This window comes from Geotrypetes seraphini, chromosome 6 (assembly GCF_902459505.1).
Source record: "Geotrypetes seraphini chromosome 6, aGeoSer1.1, whole genome shotgun sequence".
NCBI classification, from domain to species: Eukaryota; Metazoa; Chordata; class Amphibia; order Gymnophiona; family Dermophiidae; genus Geotrypetes; species Geotrypetes seraphini.
The window spans coordinates 233678640-233700065 of record NC_047089.1 but is presented as its reverse complement, the minus strand read 5'-3'; the positions used below and the strand labels follow the sequence as shown (position 1 = coordinate 233700065).

General features: G+C 44.6%; 1 protein-coding gene across 5 annotated transcripts in view; it reads left to right on the top strand.

Annotated features, from left to right (window-relative positions):
- The window catches only part of HLCS (holocarboxylase synthetase), a 181780-nt gene that overhangs the window by 35172 nt on the left and 125182 nt on the right, over positions 1-21426 (top strand). The window lies entirely within an intron of this gene.

The following is a 21426-nucleotide window of genomic DNA, read 5'->3' as shown; positions in this document are numbered from 1 at the left end:
CCTGTCAAAGCTGCGGCCACTCCTCGTGCGATCTGCGCCTGCTTCGGAAGCCTCTCTGACGCAGGCGCGGATTGCTTGAGGAGCTGCCACCCGCAGCTTTGAACAGAACAACCGACTGCTGCAAGGGAGCCGGCCAGAAATGCTGCTGCTGCACAGTGGAGTGGGGAGGTAAGGGGGAAGAGAAATGCTGCTGCTCCACCCAATTGGGGAGAGAGAGTGAAGGAGGGAGAAGGAAGACAAGGGAGAGGAGCGGAACGAGAGATGCTAAGTCTATGGGAGGGAGGGAAAGGAAAGGAGATACCAGTCTATGGAGGGGGAGGGAGAGATGCCAGGGCATGGGGGAAGGGAAGGAGACATATGCCAGGCCAGGGGAAAGAAAGGAAGGAATGGAGAGAAAGGAAGGAGAGAGATATCAAACCATGGAAATAGGGAGGGAAGGAGAGAGAGATAGGAAGGGAAGGTAAGACATGGAAAAGTAGATTTTGAAAAGAAAGCAAAAAAATGGAAAAATTGAAAGTTAAGTTAATGCCAAAGATGGATGCAACTATGTTTCCACTATGGCAGGGACAAAGTAACCAAGGAGTCAGAAAAAATGTAGCTAAAGAAAAGAGCTGACTCTGTATATTAACACACCTCAAGAGCAGAAACTGCTATGCAAAAATATTTGCTCAGAGAAATGTAACTCTAAAGAGGGAGAGGAAACCCCCTCTTGGACGAAAGAGTTTTATCTTCCAATCATTGCTTAATAGATGCAAAAGCAATTCCCACTCAAGGGTGCGAGTAAGTAAAAAAACTGAACTGAATAAATCTCTTAATATTGCTGTATGCTTTCAAAAACTTTCAAACGACTTCAATTCTTGCATTCAGGTTGACACTGGACACTTTACAGTCATGAGGTTGAAAAATAAATAAAGATACTTATCAGGGTCCCGACACGGCCCCGTTTCAGTATCTGCTTCAGGAGACCCCGTCTGATCAAAGCTGAAAAGGGTAACAACCATAAGACAATTCCAAAAAAGTGTCGTTCTTGAAATGAAACCTCTCTGTGCAACCAGAGGTTTCATTTCAAGAACGACACTTTTTTGGAATTGTCTTATGGTTGTTACCCATTTCAGCTTTGATCAGACGGGGTCTCCTGAAGCAGATACTGAAACGGGGCCGCGTCGGGACCCTGATAAGTATCTTTATTTATTTTTCAACCTCATGACTGTAAAGTGTCCAGTGTCAACCTGAATGCAAGAATTGAAGTCGTTTGAAAGTTTTTGAAAGTTTTTGAAAGCATACAGCAATATTAAGAGATTTATTCAGTTCAGTTTTTTTACTTACTCGCACCCTTGAGTGGGAATTGCTTTTGCATCTATTAAGCAATGATTGGAAGATAAAACTCTTTCGTCCAAGAGGGGGTTTCCTCTCCCTCTTTAGAGTTACATTTCTCTGAGCAAATATTTTTGCATAGCAGTTTCTGCTCTTGAGGTGTGTTAATATACAGAGTCAGCTCTTTTCTTTAGTTAAAAGATGGATGCAAGGCAGAAAGTGAAGACGGAGAGAAAAACAGTCAAAGGACAAGAAGGCCCTGGAAACATAGTTAAAAGCTCAGAAAAATAAAGTCACCAGACAACAAAGGTAGGGAAAATGATTTTATTTTCAATATAGTGATTGAAATGTATCAGTTTTGAGGAAGGAAAAATGTTAAACTTTAAACTGTGAGGGCTGCAGAAAAAATAGTTAATGTCTTATTAAAGAAATGACAATTTTGCATGAGGTAAAACTCTTTATAGTTTATAAATCTTATAAAGAGGTTTTTCTGCGGCCCTCCAAGTACCTACAAATCCAAAATGTGGCCTTCAAAGGGTTTGAGTTTGAGACCACTGATGTACATCGAGGGTACAGAAAGAACTTGAGGAAATTCCTCAATGTTTCTTGAGAGTCGGGACTGGTGAAGGCGATGTGGTCCCTCTCCACAAAACGGGAAGTAAGGAAGAGATAGGGAGTTACAGGCCCGTAACTCTGGCTTCATGGTAAGTAAATTAATGGGAACACTATTAAAACAGAGAATAGTGAAGTTTCTGGAATCCAGTGGATTACATGACCCAAAACAAGATGGATTCACTAGAGGCAGGTCTAGTCAGACAAATTTGATCAATTTCTTTGACTGGGTGACCAAAGAATTGGTTATAGGGAGAGCGCGAGATGCAGTGTATTTAGATTTTAGCAAAGCCTTTGACAGTTTTTCACCCAGATGGGCCCCAAAGTGATGGACTGGGTAAGGAACTGGTTGAGTGGAAGTCAACAGAAAGTAGTAGTCAATGGGGATGATTCTGAGGAAAGAGATGTTACCAGTGATGTGCCTCAATGTTCAGTTCTTGGACCTGTTCTTTTTACCATTTTTTAAAGTGATATTGCTGAAGGGTTGTCTAGTAAGATTTGCCTCTTTGCATATGATACCGAAATCTGTAATAGACACCTCTGATGGAGTGGAGAACGTGAGAAAGGATCTAGCAAAGCCTGAGGAATGATCCTAAATTTGGCATCTAAGATTTAAAGCTAAAAAATGTAAGGTCATGCAAAAACCCAAAGGAACGGTACAATTTTGTGCACATTCGATAGCGTACCACACCGCAGGTTGCTGAGCAAGATGAGTTCTATAGGATTGGGCAACACATTGATGAAATGGGTTGGGAACTGGCTTGGAGGTAGGCTTCAGAGGGTAGTGGTGAACGGCACCCCCTCCGAAATGACGGAGTGAAGGTCCTGGGCTTGGTCCTGGGCCCGATCCTATTCAACATCTTTATAAGAGACTTGGCAGAAGAGCTGCGAGGTAAAATAACATTATTCGCCGATGACGCCAAACTAAGCAATGTAGTGGGCAAAAGCACAACAGACATAAATTCAATGTCCGACAACATGATGCACGACCTACTCCTATTGGAGCGCTGGTCTAGGTCCTGGCAACTCAGCTTCAATGCCAAAAAATGCAAAGTCATGCACCTGGGCAGCCAAAACCATGCAAGACTTACACCCTTAATGGCGAGATCCTAACAAGAACTGAAGCAGAACGAGACTTAGGGGTGATCGTCAGTGAGAACATGAAGACTGCCAATCAAGTGGAGCAAGCTTCATCCAAGGCAAGGCAAATCATAGGTTGCATACGCAGGAGTTTCGTCAGCCGTAAGCCGGAAGTCATTATGCCATTGTATAGATCCATGGTGAGGCCCCACCTGGAATACTGTGTGCAATTCTGGAGGCCGCATTACCGTAAGGATGTGCTGAGACTGGAGTCGGTCCAGAGAATGGCCACCCGGATGGTCTTGGGACTCAAGGATCTCCCGTACGAGGAACGGCTGGATAAGTTGCAGCTGTACTCACTCGAGGAACGCAGAGAGAGGGGTGACATGATCGAGACATTCAAGTATCTCACGGGCCGCATCGAGGTGGAAGAAGATATCTTCTTTTTCAAGGGTCCCGCGGCAACAAGGGGGCATCCGTGGAAAATCAGGGGTGGGAAACTGCATGGGGGACACCAGGAAATTCTTTTTCACTGAAAGGGTGGTTGATCGCTGGAATAGTCTTCCACTTCAGGTTACTGAGGCCAGCAGCGTGCCTGATTTTAAGGCCAAATGGGATAGACACGTGGGATCTATTCACAGAGAAAGGTAGGGGAGGGTCATTGGGGTGGGCAGACTGGATGGGCCGTGGCTCTTATCTGCCGTCTATTTCTATGTTTCTATGTTTCTATGTAAAGAGGAGCAGGACTTGGGTGTGATAGTATGTGGTGATCTTAAGGTGGCCAAACAGGTTGAAAAGGTGACGGCGAAAGCTAGAAGGATGCTTGAGTGCATAGGACGAGGAATGGCCAGTAGGAAAAAGGAGGTATTGATGCCCCTGTACACTTCCCCTTCCGTATTCGCGAATTCCGCATCTACGGATTCACTTATTCGTGGTTTTAAACCACAAAATTCATTTTCATTTTTCAGGCTATTTTAAGCCCTGTAAGCCCCTCCTTAAGCCTTACCTGGTGATCTAGCGGGTTTTCGGGGCAGGAGCGATCTTCCCACGCTCCTGCCCCGTGCAGATTGCTCACAAGAAATGGCTCGAGAGACTACGGGAGCTCAAGTTGGCCATTTCCTGTGAGCGATCTGCACGGGATAGGAGTGTGGGAAGATCGCTCCTGCCTCGAAAACCCACTAGACCACCAGATAAAGCTTAAGGGGGGCTTTCAGGGCTTAAAAAAGCTGGGGGGAAGTGGGGGTTAGGAGCAGAACCGGCTCGAATATTATTCACGGTCCGGTTCTGCCCCTAACCCCCGCAAATACGGAGGGGGAAGTGTATAAGACTCTGGTGAGACCTCATTTAATAATAATAATTTAATAATAATAATTTTATTTCTTATATACCGCTGTACCGTGAAGTTCTAAGCGGTTTACAGTTGTGTACAATTCTGGAGACCACACCTTCAAAAAGATATAAAAAGGATGTCGCGTCCCTTCCCTTATTAAAAAATAGACTGAAAGCCCACCTTTTCGAGAGTGTGTTCAGCACTTAACCCTCTCCGTCTGCTCATATCCTTAGCCAGCAGTTTAGCCATCCCCCACTAACTGCAACTCTTACCCTGGCTTCCTATTTATCTGTCTTGATTGATTAGATTGTGGGCTCATTCGAGCTCACAATCCTCCATGACTGTACAGCACTGCGAACGTCAGGTAGAGCTCTAGAGTAGTGGTAGTCTGTCCAGAGGAAGGCTACTATAATGATCGGTCTTCAGCATAAGGCGTATTGAGACAAGAGAGGAGGAGCTATGGTAGAGATGTTTAAATACCTACATGACATAAATGTGCATGAGGTGAGTCTTTTCAATTGACAGGAAGCTCTGAAATGAGGGGGCATAGGATGAAGGTGAAAGGAGATAGTCTCGGAAGTAACCTCAGAAAATGCTTTTTTCACAGAAAAGGTGGTGAATTAGAGAATGACCCAGGGACAAATTTTTCCCCGTCTCCATGGGAACTCATTTTCCCGTCCCCGTGAGTTCTTTTCCTGTCCCCGCCCCATTCCTGCAAGCTCCACCCTCATCTGCACAATCCTCAAACACTTTAAAATCATAAGTACCAACATTCTAGAGCTCAGATTGTGATGTCATAATGCCTCATTCCACCAATGCCAAAGCTCTGACCTCATCTGCACAAGCCTCAAACCCTTTAAAATCCTAAGTAGCAACATTCTAGAGCTCAGATTGTGATGTCATAATGCCTCATTCCACCAATGCCAAAGCTCTGTCCTCATCTGCACAAGCCTCAAACCCTTTAAAATCATAAGTAGCAACATTCTAGAGCTCAGATTGTGATGTCATAATGCCTCATTCCACCAATGCCTAAGCTCCGTCCTCATCTGCACAAGCCTCAAACCCTTTAAAATCATAAGTAGCAACATTCTAGAGCTCAGATTGTGATGTCATAAGGCCTCATTCCACCTGCACCGGAAGTTTGTTCCAGTGATCTACTACCCTTTCTGTGAAGAAATACTTCCTGGTGTCACCATTAAATTTCCCTCCTCTGAGTTTGAGCGGGTGCCGCCTTGTGACCGAGGGTCCCCTGGGGAAGAATATATCGCTTTCCGCCTCGACACGACCTGTGATGTACTTAAATGTCTCAATCATGTCTCCCCTTTCTCTACGTTCCTCAAGAGAGTAGAGCTGCAGTTTGTCCAGTCTTTCCTCGTATGGGAGACTCTTGAGTCCGGAGACCATTCTAGTGGCCATTCGCTGGACCGATTCAGCTCGAAGCACATCTTTTTTGTAGTGCGGTCTCCAAAATTGCACACAGTATTCCAGGTGAGGTCTCACCATGGTTCTGTAGAGCGGCATTATGACTTCAGGTTTGCGGCTAATGAAGCCTCTATTGATGCATCCCAACATTTGCCTTGCCTTGGATGAGGCCTGCTCCACTTGTTCGGCAGCCTTCATGTCTGCATTGACGATTACTCCCAAGTCCCGTTCTTCTGAAGTCCTAGCTAGTGTTTCTCCATTCAAGGTGTAAGTTTTGCATGGATTTCCGCAGCCGAGATGCATGACCTTACATTTCTTAGCGTTGAAGCCCAGCTGCCATGTCGAGGACCAGTTTTCCAACGTGATCAGATCCTGCGTCATACTATCCATAAGATTGTTTTCACTTACTATATTACACAGTTTGGCATCGTCGGCGAACAGTGTCACTTTACCCTGAAGCCCTCGGGTCAAGTCTCTTATGAATATGTTGAAAAGGGATGGTCCCAGGACTGAGCCCTGCGGTACACCGCTAGTCACCTCCGATGTCTCAGAGAGGGTGCCGTTGTCCACCACCCTCTGAAGTCTTCCACTCAGCCAATCACTGACCCATGCAGTTAGCTTCTCGCCTAAACCCATCAATTTCATCTTGTTTAATAGTCTGCGGTGTGGGACACTGTCAAACGCTTTGCTGAAATCCAAGTATACTATGTCCAGAGACTCTCCTTGGTCTAGCTTTCCCGTCACCCAATCAAAGAAGCTGATAAGATTGGATTGGCATGACCTACCCCTAGTGAATCCATGTTGACGGGGATCCCTTAGGTCTCCCTCATCCAAAATCGTGTCTAATTTACCTTTAAGTAGAGTTTCCATGAGTTTACACACAATTGATGTGAGACTCACTGGTCGGTAATTCGCAGTCTCTGCTCTGCATCCCTTTTTGTGCAGAGGAACGACGTTAGCTGTTTTCCAGTCCAGGGGGACTCTTCCCGTACTTAGGGAGAGATTGAAGAGCATGGCTAACGGTTTCGCTAGAACATCGCATAGCTCTCTGAGCACTCGTGGGTGCAAATTGTCCGGTCCCATGGCTTTGTTCACCTTGAGTCTTGACAGTTCTCTGTAAACATCAGCAGTTGTGAACTCAAAATTCTGAAATGGATCTTCCATGCTTTGCTTTGTTTCCAACCGTGGCCCGTGCCCTGGTGCCTCGCAGGTAAAGACAGAGCAGAAGTAATCATTCAGCAGTTTAGCTTTATCGGAATCTGTTTCCACATAACTCCCGTCTGACGTTCTAAGGCGTACTATCCCATTTGTGTTCTTCTTCCTGTCGCTAATGTACCTGAAGAAGGATTTGTCCCCTTTTCTTAATGTTCTTCGCTAGAGTTTCTTCCATTCGAAGTTTGGCCTCCCTGACTGCTGTTTTGACCGCTGCGGACTTTGTCTTGTATTCAATGTTTGCTTCTTTCTCCCCAGTGCGTTTGTATGAGAGAAATGCTCTTTTCTTCTCCTTGACGTGGTACATGACCTCATCAGTGAACCATTTGGGTCTCTTGTTTCTTTGTTGTTTATTCACCGATTTAATGTAGCGGATAGTTGCCTCCTGAAGGGTCGATTTCAAGGTTGACCACATAGCTTCCACATTATCGGTTGCTTCTTGAACCTGTAGTGTCTGATGAACGAACTCTCCCATGCGTGCGAAGTCAGTGCCCCGGAAATTGAGTACCCTTGTTCTTGTTTGAGATCTAGGGAAGCCTTTCCTAAGGTTAAACCATACCATGTTATGGTCGCTGGTGGCTAGCGCTTCTCCCACCGAGACATCCGAGACGCTTTCCCCGTTCGTAAGTACCAGGTCCAGGATGGCCTGGGCTCTAGTAGGCTCTAGCACCATTTGTTTGAGCTGTACTCCCTTCATTGTGATATTGGTTATAATATGGTATATAACATGTGTATATTCTATTTTAGTTGAAAATGTGATGAAGGGTAGATGAGTGGGGGAGTTATTACACTATTAGATTTTATGTGTTAGAAATTATAGTGCTTTATTGGAATTACTTGTATGATGTATTTTTGTGCACTTGTTGTTTTGATTTGAAAATGAATAAAGAATTAAAAAAAAAAAAAGATTAATGAGCTGGAGGACTTGCTGTATAGTGAGAGATTAGAGAAATTGGGCCTCTTCTCCCTTGAAAAGAGGAGACTGAGAGGGGACATGTTCGAAACATTCAAGATAATGAAGGGAATAGACTTAGTAGATAAAGACAGGTTGTTCACCTTCTCCAAGGTAGGGAGAACGAGAGGGCTCTCTCTAAAGCTAAAAGGGGATAGATTCCGTACAAACGTAAGGAAGTTCTTATTCACCCAGAGGGTGGTGGAGAACTGGAACGCACTTCCAGAGGCTGTTATAGGGGAAAACGCCCTCCAGGGATTCAAGACAAAGTTAGACAAGTTCCTGCAGAACCAGAACATACGCAGGTAACGCTAGACTCAGTTAGGGCACTGGTCTTTGACCTAAGGGCCGCCGCGTGAGCGGACTGCTGGGCACGATGGACCACTGGCCTGACCCAGCAGCAGCAATTCTTATGTTCTTAGTGAATCTAGGCCTTAATTCCCCATTGCCCCAGGTACATTAGATAGAGTTTGAGCCCACCGGGACAGATAGTAGGAAGCCATCGATTCACTAAGCAGAAGAAGAAACTCCGATTAGGTTTGCCGGTCAGAAAAAAAACCAACCGCTGAGGACCAGTCGCTTACTATCCTGGCTGACTCTCCTGCCCAGAAATTTCAGTAACGAGATTACAACCCCATATAAAACAACCATCAAAATTAAAAATAAAACTATAAAATATGTTTACATAACGATAAGAATTCCTTTTTTATATATATTCTGTAAAAAGCGCTTTGTGAGCCCGTGGTTTTAACCCACAGTTTTAACCTGCGGGTTTAAAGCATTTTCTGTTCGATCTGGCTGCACAAATAATTCACCGTGTCGGTCACAAATCACCCTTTAGGGTGCTAAATACAACTAAGAAAGAAAAGGAAAAGAAAAGAACTGATGACTATACATCGCAATACTTTGCCAATGGCCCCCATATCATTACAAAGTTATTATATGTCCCTTTTTGTATCGCTATTGCTCTTTCCATCTTATAAATATGGCATAATGAATACCACCAGAATGTGTGATTAAGATTCTTGTAATTTTTCCAATTATTGGTAATATGTTGAATGGCAACCCCTGTCATGACTAATAAAAGTTTGTTATTATACGACGATATTTATTTGCTCTTCTCTGGATCATTATTGGGTGATTCTTGGCCAAGTTTTGCCAAGCAACCAATTCACTACAGATTCTACATGCAAATGATCTGATCGGACGCACGCCCTATAATGATCCCACTGATCAATGTAAGAGCGATCGAAATGCATGTGCAGAGTATCCTTGTTGTTTATCGATGCAATTTACACATGGGCTAGCTCGTCGCTGTTACTACGCAATTAGTGGACGGGGTTTATTCCCGCAAGTCATTGGCAGCAAAGCACAAGCAAGCTCAAAAGAAAGGGGAACGGGTGGCTGTAGTTTACTTTTGGTGGCCTCTCGAGTTGGACATTTTTAAAAATGTGCTATGCGTTCGTAAAAGTGGTGTAAATTTTTCAATTATGCCTCCACTCTGCCCAAAATGTGCCTTGGGAATGCCTACATGTAGACTGCTTAAAAGCAGGCAAGCTCTTTCTGCACACCTTACCAGGCATGTGCATTCGTTCCTATATCATTGGCAAAGGAAGTTTCTTTTTAACATTTTTATAAGCAATATTGCTGAAGGGCTGTCGGGTAAGATTTTCCTCTTTGCGGATGATACCAAAACCTGCAATAGAGTAGACACCCTGGATGGTGTGATTAACGTGAAGAAATACCTAGTGAAGCTTGAAGAATGATCGAAAATTTGGCAGCTAAAATTTAAATGCTAAGAAATGCAAGGTCATGCATTTGGGCTGCCAAAACCTGAGAAAACAGTACAGTTTAGGGGGTGAAGAACTTATTTGCATGACAGAAGAGCGGGACTTGGGTGCGATTGTATGTGATGATCTTAAGGTGGCCAAACAGGTTGAAAAGATGATGACGAAAGCTAAAAAGATGCTAGGGTGCATAGGGTGAGGTATGACCAATAGGAAAAAGGAGTTATGGATGCCCCCGTATAAGACTCTGGTGAGACCTCATTTAGAATATTGTGTGCAATTTTGGAAAACCGCACCTTTAAAAGATATGAAAAAGAATGGAGTCGGACCAGAGGAAGGCTAGTAAAATGATGCGTATGGGGACAGACTTAAAGATCTCAATATATATAGTTTTGAGGAAAGGTGGGAGAGGGGAGATATAATAGAGACGTTTAAATACCTACGTGGTATAAATGTGCATGAGTCACGACTTTCATTTGAAAGGAAGCTCTGGAATGAGAGGGCATAGGATGAAGTTAAGAGGCTCAGGAGTAATCTAAGGAAATACTTTTTTACAGAAAAGGTGGTAGATGAGTGGATCAGTCTCCTGGAAGAGGTAGTGGAGACAGAGACTGGGTCTGAATTCAAGAAAGCTTGGGATAGGAACTTGGGATCTCTTAGAGAGAGGAAGAGATAATGGTTACTGTGGATGGGCAGACTGGATGAGCCATTTGGCCTTTATCTGCCATCATGTTTCTATAACCATAAAGCTCTATGACCTCACAATGCAGGTGTAAAGAGCCTTAGCCTATAGGAAGAGGAGATGCAAATGTGAAGAGCCTTGGCCAATAGGGAGAGGAGGAGATAGTGGATGCTGCAGATGAGCATTTGGCCTTTATCTGCCATCGTGTTTCTATAACCATAAAGCTCTATGACCTCACAATGCAGGTGTAAAGAGCCTTAGCCTATAGGAAGAGGAGATGCAAATGTGAAGAGCCTTAGCCAATAGGGAGAGGAGGTAATAGTGGATGCAGCAGATGGGCAGACTGAATGTGCCATTTGGCCTTTATCTGCCATCGTGTTTCTATGTTTGAGTTGTCTAAGATGTGTTGAGTTTTTACATATTGATACTAGTCTCACGTTTTCATTGACATGGTTTCAGTTTGTCCCCATCCCCGCATGCTCTGTCCCTGTCCCCACTGTTAACTGCGGGAACCCATCCCTATGTCATTCTCTAGCCTGTAATTCATGTGTACCTTATTTTTGTTTTTCCTTGTGTTTAAGTGACTTATCTAGTGCTACAAAGAGCAGCAGTGGGATTCCCTGGCTTCTCTGTTTCTCGGCTCATTGCTTTAACATTTATGCGGCTACTCCACGATTGAGTATTTCCATTCAAAAGAGCGTAGAAAAGTTGGAATGCAGAAAGGCAATGTGTTGGGTAGGGATGTGCGTTTGTTTAAAACCATGGGAGAAAGTGGTCATTTCATGATGGTTTTAACCTGAAATATTGAGGGTGTGGGGGGGGGGGACTTTGGGTTTAATAGTGTGTCCCTTGGCTCTAATATTGCATCCTATTGCTCGATAATGTGTGCTGAAGACTAGTGTGCATTATTGAGCAATAGGGGAAAAAGGGATGGGACGTGTATAGTGTCTTTTAGTAGTTACACATTCAAAGTGGTTTACGTATATGGGGCAGTGTTGACGTTGCCCTCTGAAACAACCAAAAATGCCATGAATAGAATGACAAATCCCATAAACATGGAGAATCTGAACAAAACCATTCTTTTTCTTTTGGCCTGCACGTTCCTAGCATTGTGTTGAAGGACCCACCCATTGAAATCTTGAATGGACATATGGCTCTGGGGTCTCTAGGCACCCCAACTCCAAGCTCTGAGACTGTACCATCCAGCCAGCCCCATGCACAATGTATATTTTCAGACAAATTGCCTTAAATGGACCTCAGGACTTTTCCCTCAGGATCTTGTCCAAACCACTTACGTTAACCGCTCTTACTACATCCTCTGGCAACACATTTCAGAGCTCAAGTATTCTCTGGGTGAAAAAAATATTTCTTCCTATTGGTTTTAGAAGTATTTTCCTGTAACTTCATTGAGTGTCCCTATTCTTTGTCATTTTTGATGGAGTAAAAGGGATAACAGGTGATCAACTTGCTCTTCAGCCTCCACCTGATCTTTTCACTAGCTCTCAGGTACACAATGGTTGCTTCAATGTATGCAACCCGTAGCAGACTTCTCTCGAGACCAACCAAATTAGAACCAGTTATAGGTTGTAAAAACATAAAATACAGTATTTTCACGTAGATAACGCGCACCCGTGTAAAACGCGCACACGGATATAGTGCGCGGGAAACCGAAATATATGTAAAAAAAATTTTGTATACCGCGCACACCCATATACCGCCATGCTGCCCCGACTCTCCCGTCGTCGTCCGACTCTCCCTTCGCCCGCCCCGACTCTCCTCTGGCCACCCCGACTCTCCTTTCGCCCGTCCCGACTCTCCTCTCCCCCTTGAAGTCCTGTTCCCACCCTGAAAGCCTGATGCCCCCCCCGACGTCCGATTCACCCCCCCCCCCCCGCAGGACCGCTCGCACCCCCACCCTGAAGGACCACTCGCACGCACCCCCACCCCGAAGGACCACTCGCACGCACTCCCACCTGCACCCGCACCCCCACCCTGAAGGACCGCTCGCACCCCCGCAGCCTCCCGACCCCCCCCCCCATCATGTAGACACTCCTACCGGTGTCCTGCTGCTTCCTCTTGGCGGTCCCGGCCCTTCTGTGAGCCCTGCGCCTGCGCTGCTTCCTCTTCCGGCGGTCTCTGACGTCAGAGAAAGGGCGGGACCGCCGGAAGAGGAAGCAGTGCAGGGCTCACAGAAGGGCCGGGACCGCCAAGAGGAAGCAGCAGGACACCGGTAGGAGCGTCTAGATGATGGGGGGGGGTCGGGAGGCTGTGGGGCTGCGAGCGGTCCTTCAGGGTGGGGGTGCGGGTGGGAGTGCGTGCGAGCAGTCCTTCGGGGTGGGGGTGCGGATGCGGGTGCGTGCGAGCGGTCCTTCGGGGTGGGGGTGCGAGCAGTCCTGCGGGGGGGTGAATCGGACGTCGGGGGGGGGGGAACTATGTAAAAAAAAAATTTGTACAACGCGCTCACGTGCGTGTTATATGCGTGAAAATAAGGTAATTCTCATTGAAACAGGAATTTCTAGATTCAGTTTTTTTTAAATTGCATAGGAAAGCTATGTTTTCTTTCTCCTTCAGTGCAATAATTATTTAGATATGTTTTTTGTTTCAGAAAGACTGTTGCCTCCTCTATTCCCTCCCCCCCAATATTCAGCCGGGCTACTTTCATTCAATAAACAGTTTATTGACAAGAGCAGCTATCTTATCACTTTCTACCAGACTCTGCAGGCAGTGTGGTGAAGGGGAACAGCTGATGAGCCAGTCCCACATGTGAGAATATTATTATGCCTGCTTGTCCTTGGAAAAAGCATAGCAGGTGTTTTCCAAGGAGAGCAGACATGCACTCTCACAAACCACCCACCTCCCCCAGTTGGCTTCTTAGCTGTTTTACTGAACTGATGGCCCCATGAGCCGACGTTGGGCAGGAAGGCACTGGCATGTGCGCAGTAGTGGCACTTTCTGAAGATTTAAAGTGACAGTGCCTACTGCCCTTGGAGAACACCTGCTACAGGTAAGTATCTTTGCTTTTACAGTTAAGAGCAAAAAATGTCTGTCAAGTGGTTTTTAAGGTGTCTCTCAAGTCACACTTAATACTTTTGGCGACTCAGGTGTAGAGCAAGTTGATCATCTGTTATTCCTTTTACTCCCACATGGGGACAGAAATTGTCCCTGTCCCCGTCCCTGCGGTTAACCATGGGAAAACAATTCCCGTGTTATTCTTTAAGGAGAGAGGGAGGAATCGGAATATGAATGGGCCCAGCCACTGACCCTCAAGCCTTGCATTGAAAAATGCTGGTGTTGAAGGACTGAGGTTGAGAAAGACACTAAAGAATAACACGGGATGTTTTCTTGCGGTTATCCACAAATTCTGTCCCTGGGTCATTGGGAAATGCTTTTAAAACCAATAGGAGGAAATAGTTTTTCATTCAGAGAATAGTCAATGCTGGAATGCATTGTTAGAGGATGTGGTAAGAGCGGTTAATGTAGCTAGTTTTAAAAAAGGTTTGGATAAGTTCCTGGAGGAAAAGTCCACAGTCTGCTTTTGAGACAGACATAGGGGAAGCCACTGCTTGCCCTGGGATTAGTAGCATGGAATGTTGCTGCTATTTAGGATTCTTCCAGACACTTGTGGCCACTGTGGAAACAGAATATTGGGCTAGATCAGGGGTGTCAAAGTCCCTCCTCGAGGGCCGTAATCCAGTCGGGTTTTCAGGATTTCCCCAATGAATATGCATTGAAAGCAGTGCATGCACATAGATCTCATGCATATTCATTGGGGAAATCCTGAAAACCCGACTGGATTCCGGCCCTCGAGGACCGACTTTGAAACCTGTGGGCTAGATGGACCCTTGGTCTGACCCAGTATAACAAATTTTTCTGCTACTTATTTTAAGAATAAGCAGTGGATTTCCCCAAGCCATCTCAATAACAGCCTATGGACTTCTTTTTTAGGAAATTATCCAGTCCTTTTTTAAACCCCGCTAAGCTGACTGATTTCAGCACATTCTCCAGCAACAAATTCCAGAGTTTAGTTACATGTTGTGTGAAGAAATATTTTCTCCCGTTTGTTTTAAATCTACTACTTAGTAGCTTCATTGCATGCCTCCCAGTCCTAGTATTTTTGGAAAGAATGAACAAGCGATTCATAGCTACCCTTTCCACTCCACTCAATATTTTATAGACTTCTATTCCATCCCTCCTGAGCCGTCTGTTCTCTAAGCTAAAGAGCCCTAGCCACTTTAGCCTCCCTTCAAAGGGAAGTCATCCCAAACCTTTTATCACAAAAAACTGTTTCTATAAACTCCGTCTAATACGTTGCCCATGTTTGTTCAAATCCTTATCCATTCTCTGATCATCCCACACTTAGGGCTCCTTTTACTAAGCTGCGATAGCTTTTTAGTGCACGCAGGATTTTAGCATGTGCTAAACCCGTGCTGCGCGGCTAGAACTAACGCCAGCTCAGTGCTGGCGTTAAGATCTAGCGCGCACGGCATTTCAGCGCGCGCTAAGCACGCTCTAAAACCGCTATCGCAGCTTAGTAAAAGGAGCCCTTAGACTACTGTAATTCTTTATCATGGAATGATCCAAGAAGAAACCCGCCGACTCCAACTGATACAAAATACTGCAGTTAAACTCATTTACAAAGCTTAAAAATTAGACCACGTCACCCCATTTCTTCGTGAATCTCATTGGCTACCAGTCTCACATAGAACAACATATAAAATACTTTTACTAGTCTTCAAAATTAAACTTTCCCACTCTCCTGCTTTCTTGGACAAATATCTTATCCCACATGCTCCATCTAGAGCCCTTAGATCCTCCCACCAAAATCTATTAACAGTTCCCTCGATCAAAGATCTAATACTACACTAGAAATACCATTTTTTCCGTAACGGCCCTTTCCCTTTGGAACGCAATGCCACCGTATATCCGCTGCAAAAATTCTTTAAACAAATTTAAAACCAATCTTAAAACATTTTTATTTAACGACGCATATCAAATTTGCAGTTGTGCATCATAATCATGGAAAAACCAACACAAAAAACAAACAAAGAAAAAAAAAAAGCCCGCGAGCTAGTCTCGACGGGCGACTATAACAGTTGGCTGGATGGCCCAAGTTGGTCGCCCGTGGTGAGACTGCTGAAAAGGCTTGGAGGGAGGTAATGGGGAAAAGTGGGGGAGAGGAGGTAGGTGAGGAGGAAGAGGATTTCCCACCGGATGGCAGGAGGTGATTGGCTGCAAGAAGGGAAGCAGGGCATGATGGGTGAGGGATAGAGTCTTCATGCCTCTGAGGAACAGTGTGCTTCCCAGTCCCTCGGAGGCAACTTTGTGATGTTTGTACCCAGAGAACTAGATGCTGCTCCCCGCCAGGCCTAGGGACAGACATATCCAAGGGCTGGTCAAACGGAGTGACAGTCAAAACCCACACACCACAGCCTCCCATTTGCACCACCCCATCTCCCCAGCATGACCCAACAGGAGCTTGGTGGTTCGCGTCGCTGCTGGGGGCGAGTCTTCCCTATTCCAGGCATGGCAAGCTATGTTCGTCATCGGTCATGGGACCGGGGGTTCCCCTGGGGGGTGGGGGTTGTCTGTGAGGCATTTCGGTACTTCCTTTGCCTGTGGTGTAAGGGGATATCTAGATGGTGAATTGGGTTTGAGAGTATCTCTTCTAAAACCATTTGGGCTCACAGTTTCGCAGTGGGTACTGTGGCGTTTCTCACGGGCAGATGTCTCCTCCCCTGGCGGGTCAGCAGCTGGGGAACTGCTGGGAGTATTGGTTACTCGTTTCTTCTGTTTCTTAGGCGCAGTACGTGTGGGGAGGTTTGCGGGCATGTGTCTGGGCTCTGTGGTAGGGGAGCCTTGGGGTTCATACGGTGTGTACCTGGTGACACTCTTGACCACATCTTCAGGGAGTTGGGCTGCCCCCGCGTGGGGGAATGGAGAGTACTTTCTGGTTTGTGCGTTCTTGGGGTGGTGACCGGGCAGGGGGGCTGGCGAATATAGTATGGTTGGAGGGTTGGGTTGTGTGCTGGGTCGCGCTAGGAAGTGCTTTGAGGTACATCGTGGTAGCAATGGAGTTTGAGCACTTTGTCATAGCACTGAGTTTGATTGCTTCCTATCAGTTTGATAAGACAGTGCATTCGAGACAAAGTGACTAGTATCGGGGGTGCTGTGGGGGAGGTTTTGCGAGCGAGGATGGTCCAAAAAGCTTCACTGGTGCTTGTGATGGGGGAGCGCCTGGGGCGGGAAGGTTAGTGCTTTGGGCGAGACGGTTCTCTTGGTTCTCGTTCTTGGGATCCCTTGGGTTGCAGCTTCATTTTTGGGTGGGGGGGCCTGTATGTTACAGGCCTGTGGCGATAATCCCGAGCTACAAGGTTTTGGCTCATCGAAAGATGAGCGGGTATTTGGTAGTCAGCTCAGTTAAGTGGCGATGACGAGGGTCAGGTGACCCTGAAAAGGGGGGGCATGGAAGTCTATGCCTACCCCCTAGGCTTATCAGGGGATGAGCAGTTAAGGGGAAAATGAGCTCAGGTGAGCGAATCTGCATGGATTCAGGTGGCACGGAATAAGGCATGGAGGTCCATGCCACCCCCTAGGCTCTTGCTGAGGTGGTAGAGTCAGGGGTATACAATTTGATGGCACGGAATAAGGCATGGAGGTCCATGCCACCTCTTAGGCTCTTGCTGAGGTGGCGGAGTCAGGGAGTGCTTGTCAAGTTGCGATGTTTTGTAGCTCGGGAGATGAAGCAATTGTTGATTGCTTATTGGTTGTCCCCAATAAACAAAGCTGCGGCCTGGTTTTTATCATCAATAAAGTGTCTGTGGTTTTTTATTGTACAAGTTATTGCTGTGATTATATGAACTGGGGTAAGCAAGTAAAGTGAAGGGATTTGTGATGAGGGGTGTGAGGGGTGACAACTTGGCCATTCCAGATCCGTATGTTAAAACCCAAACAATTAAACAAATCAATAAACAACAAAGAATCGCTTTTAAGAAGCAACTTCCCTTCTGTTTTATCCTCCTCATCTTCTCTTCCTTTTATTTCTTGTTTTTAAAATGTAATTAAAACTTTCCTTCCCCCTAGCTTTCCTCAAATCAAGCATTGTTTTGTCTTCACTACTTTTTTTTTTTTAATATATATACTTTTTATTAAGATCTTTTTAAGATCTTCCAAATTTTTAATACTGTAAACCGGCCAGATACTTGTGATGGTTGGTATATCAAAAACTAAGAATAAACTTGGATCATATTCGTTGCCCTTTTCTCATTCCGCTATATCTCCAACACTTATCTCTATCCCTTGCAGTTCAAGGTGTCATCAGCATTCCACACTCTTGTTCCAAAACAGCAAGTCTGTTAAGCCCAAAAGCCGACAATGACCTGCCAGCGTTTTGCTCTGCTTTGTCAGAGCGTATCCGGCACTTAACTAGACGCAGCCTTATTGCCTTGACGCAGCATAGCATAGCTTTTGTGCATATTTCATGCTAGCACTCATCCGATCGCAGTTCTAACACACTAGCGGGAAGTGATTTTATGGTCACTCCCGAGTACCTCTGTTAGGCCTCCTCCAGCTTAAGAAAGTAAGGCTGGAATGTAGCGTTTAGCTCTGAGGGAGTTTTTTATTTTTTTCTTGTTTAACATTTTTATTGATTTTTTCATATAACAAGTGTGTTATAACCTTTCATACAATTATCTTAAAAATACACTTGATATCTTCATAACATATTTATATACAACATATCTTATATTGTCCTTATTATAATTTTAGACATCATATAAAATATAATGATTTATCAATTATCTAATTATGAATCCCTTTCCCTCCCCTTATATTGTTAGTTGCATATAATATAACCACTATTATGATAATTTATTTAAATATTATAAAATTAATTATTTGATTATGAAATTATAAAATTGATAGGGAGTTATAAAATTAACAAAGAAACATAGGGAGGAGGAGGTTTTTGAGCAATGAGGTAGCTCATGAATACAGGCTGCTTGAAAGCTAATGAGCGGTGGCAGGCTGGGAGTCTGAGGCTCTTTCCTCCTTTCCTTGTGAGCTGAATACATTATGATAGCAGAATACTATATTGAAAGTTAATCCCTTTTAATTAGGGAACAAGTGAATATATCCCCTAGGTGTTTGGAGTAGTAAACCAAGGTGTCCCCTGGACTGGGGCTTGGGAGGAGTGTGCACTTCGGTATATACTTCAGATAATTCAAGCACGAGTGCTTTCTTTTCACAGAACTGCACCCAAAATACCGTATTTGCTGGCATATAGGACGCACTTTTTTTCCCCTTAAAATACGCTTAAAATATGGGGTCCGTCTTACGCGCTAGTAATCAAAATTATGAGTTGAAATTTCAGTCAGTCTAAAACTTCTGTTTTATATTAATTTACCGTCACGTTGTTTCTGCTCTCTCTCGGATGCTACATGGTCTGTATCAAGTTGTTTCTGGGTTTTGAGGATGAAGATTAAAAGGTACTTAACTACAGTGTTCCCTAGTTACATTTTTTGTAGATATAAATAATTATAAAATTAGTACAGTAAATCATGGAAATTCACAAAAATATGTAGAAAATTATTTTTTTTCTTAAAAATGTGTATAAAAAGGGAGTGGGTCCTATACGCCAGCAAATACGGTAAATGCCAGCATGTTCCTAGTTTTCCTGCAATAATTTTCACACGAAAAGTATACATATACTTTGAAAAATCCAACAGAGACTACCTTCTGAAAGTACACATGTACCTTACACCATTGCAGGCAGGTATCCAATAACCCCCAGGCTGTAGTCTATGACCTCTTATGCCTAAGGTTTACCTAATTCATTACTCGTTAATTAAGGTTTCACAGATGATAATTATCGAAGGAAGATGGTCATTTGTAAATAGCGACTTTAAAAGATCCGTTTTCTGAATGAGAGAGAAGAATAAAGGGCTAGATTCAGATCGGATCTGTGAGGGATCTGATCCGTGTCCGAGGAGCTGATTCACAAATCGCCCTCATGCAAATGAGGGCAATCAGAATCACGCCCCCAACCGAGCAACCGGATTTCTCTATAGCAATCCCGACGCATGTGCGGACCATCTGTAGATGGTCTGCGCATGCGCTGGCCCTCCGTGCTCGGCAGAGCAGGAAACGTCTTTTTTTTTCTTCGCAAACCCGTTGTTTTAACCCGCTTTAAGCCCACGGGTTAAAACCACGGGCTTGGAAGGGGAAGGGCAGGAGATTCGGGGCGAGAGCAGAAGATCGGGGCTGAGAGCAGAAGATCGGGGCTGAGAGCAGAGAAGCAGGGCAGAGAGCAGGGCAGCAGAAGGCAGGGCAGTCGGAAAGGACCTGAGCGACTGGTCCTCAGCAGTCACTTATTTTTGACTTGATCAGCCCAGTTGGTGTCCCTTTTTTTTTTTTTTTTTAGTGAATTGCTGCCTGCCTACATTTGAATGCCGTTCTTCCTCATTTGCATGTGCGGATTGGAGGGTGATCGGGACAGAGGTTAGTGAATCAGGTCGCAAAGGGGGTTGCTAAGTGGTTGGAAGTTGATCGGTGGGCTTAGTAAATCTAGCCCAAGTCTAAATTTAATAGATTATCATCATATAGTCTGGTTTGACATTTGGGGCCTGTTTTACAAAGCCGCGCTAGCGGCTGCAGCGCGGTAACGCCCCCAAAGCCCATAGAGATTTAAAGAGCTTCGGGGCTGTTGCTGCGCGGCTTTGTAAAACAGGCCCTTGGTTGAAGATGGTGTTTAGTTTGCTTTTGATTAAACCTTTTTTTTTTTTTTTTAAGCATATTAAAATTGCAAAGTAAAAATGCACAAATTAAAAGCAGCAATATTGGGCCATTCAGCTAAACTCCATAACACTATGCAATGTAAACAAATATCAGCAATTTAATATTTTATTTATGCATAATCTCAGTAGACCATGCTTTGTTTTTTTTTTTCTTACAAACCTGGATAATTCTCCATAGAAAATAGTGGCAAATAATGATCCCTGCCTATAGGATAAGAAAGAATGCAATTTGCATTGATTTGTGGTACAGTCAAACCTTGGTTTGCAAGCATAATTCGTTCCAGAAGCATGCTTGTAATCCAAAGCACTCGTATATCAAAGCAAATTTCCCCATAGGAAATAATGGAAACTCAGACGAATCGTTCCACAACCCCAAAACTTTAATACAAAATACTATATGTACTCGTTTTGCAAGACCTCACTTGTTTAGAACAGTCACTACACTCCCTCCCGCAGTGTCAGAGAAAGAGAAGAACCATCGGCTCAGTCGTGATGATGTGATGCGTGTACTCGTATTGCAAGACTTTGCTTGTATATCAAGTTAAAATTTAATCAAATGTTTTGCTTGTCTTGCAAAACACTTGCAAACCAAGTTACTTGCAATCCAAGGTTTTACTGTATTTGCAGAAAAAAGAAGCTATTTAAAAAAGTGTAGTGTAAGTTCTACTAGCTGAATGTTTTCTGTTTTCTTTCAGTAAATACCACAGAGAGATAACAGGTGAAATGTGTATACGGGAACGTCAGTTGGATTATATCAAACAGTGATCCTCTCTTTCCCGGAAGATGTTCGCTCTATCTTTGTGCTGCAGGACATTTTATGTTTAAGATTCATGGTTTTTGTTCCGGTTAATTTTAGCATGTGCTATTTTATTTAGCATGTTAATTGAGGGGTCCTTTTACTAATTGCTAAGGCGTCCACTATATTCTATGGACGCCTTAGCATTTAGCGCGTGCTAAATCGGTTAGCGCGCCTTAGTAAAAGAACCCCTAGGGGCTCCTTTTACGAAGGCGTGTTAGCGGGTTTAACGTGCGCGACTTATCATCACGCGCTAACTCCCGCGCTTGCCGAAAAACTACCGCCTGCTCAAGAGGCAGCTAGCGCGGCCGGCGGTTTAGCGCGCGCTATTACGTGCGTTAAACCGCTAACGCGCCTTCGTAAAAGGAGCCCTTAGTATGCAGTAATATGAAAGAGCATGTGCTACTGTGTTTTGGTGCATGTAGTTTTGTGTTGGTGTATGTTTTTA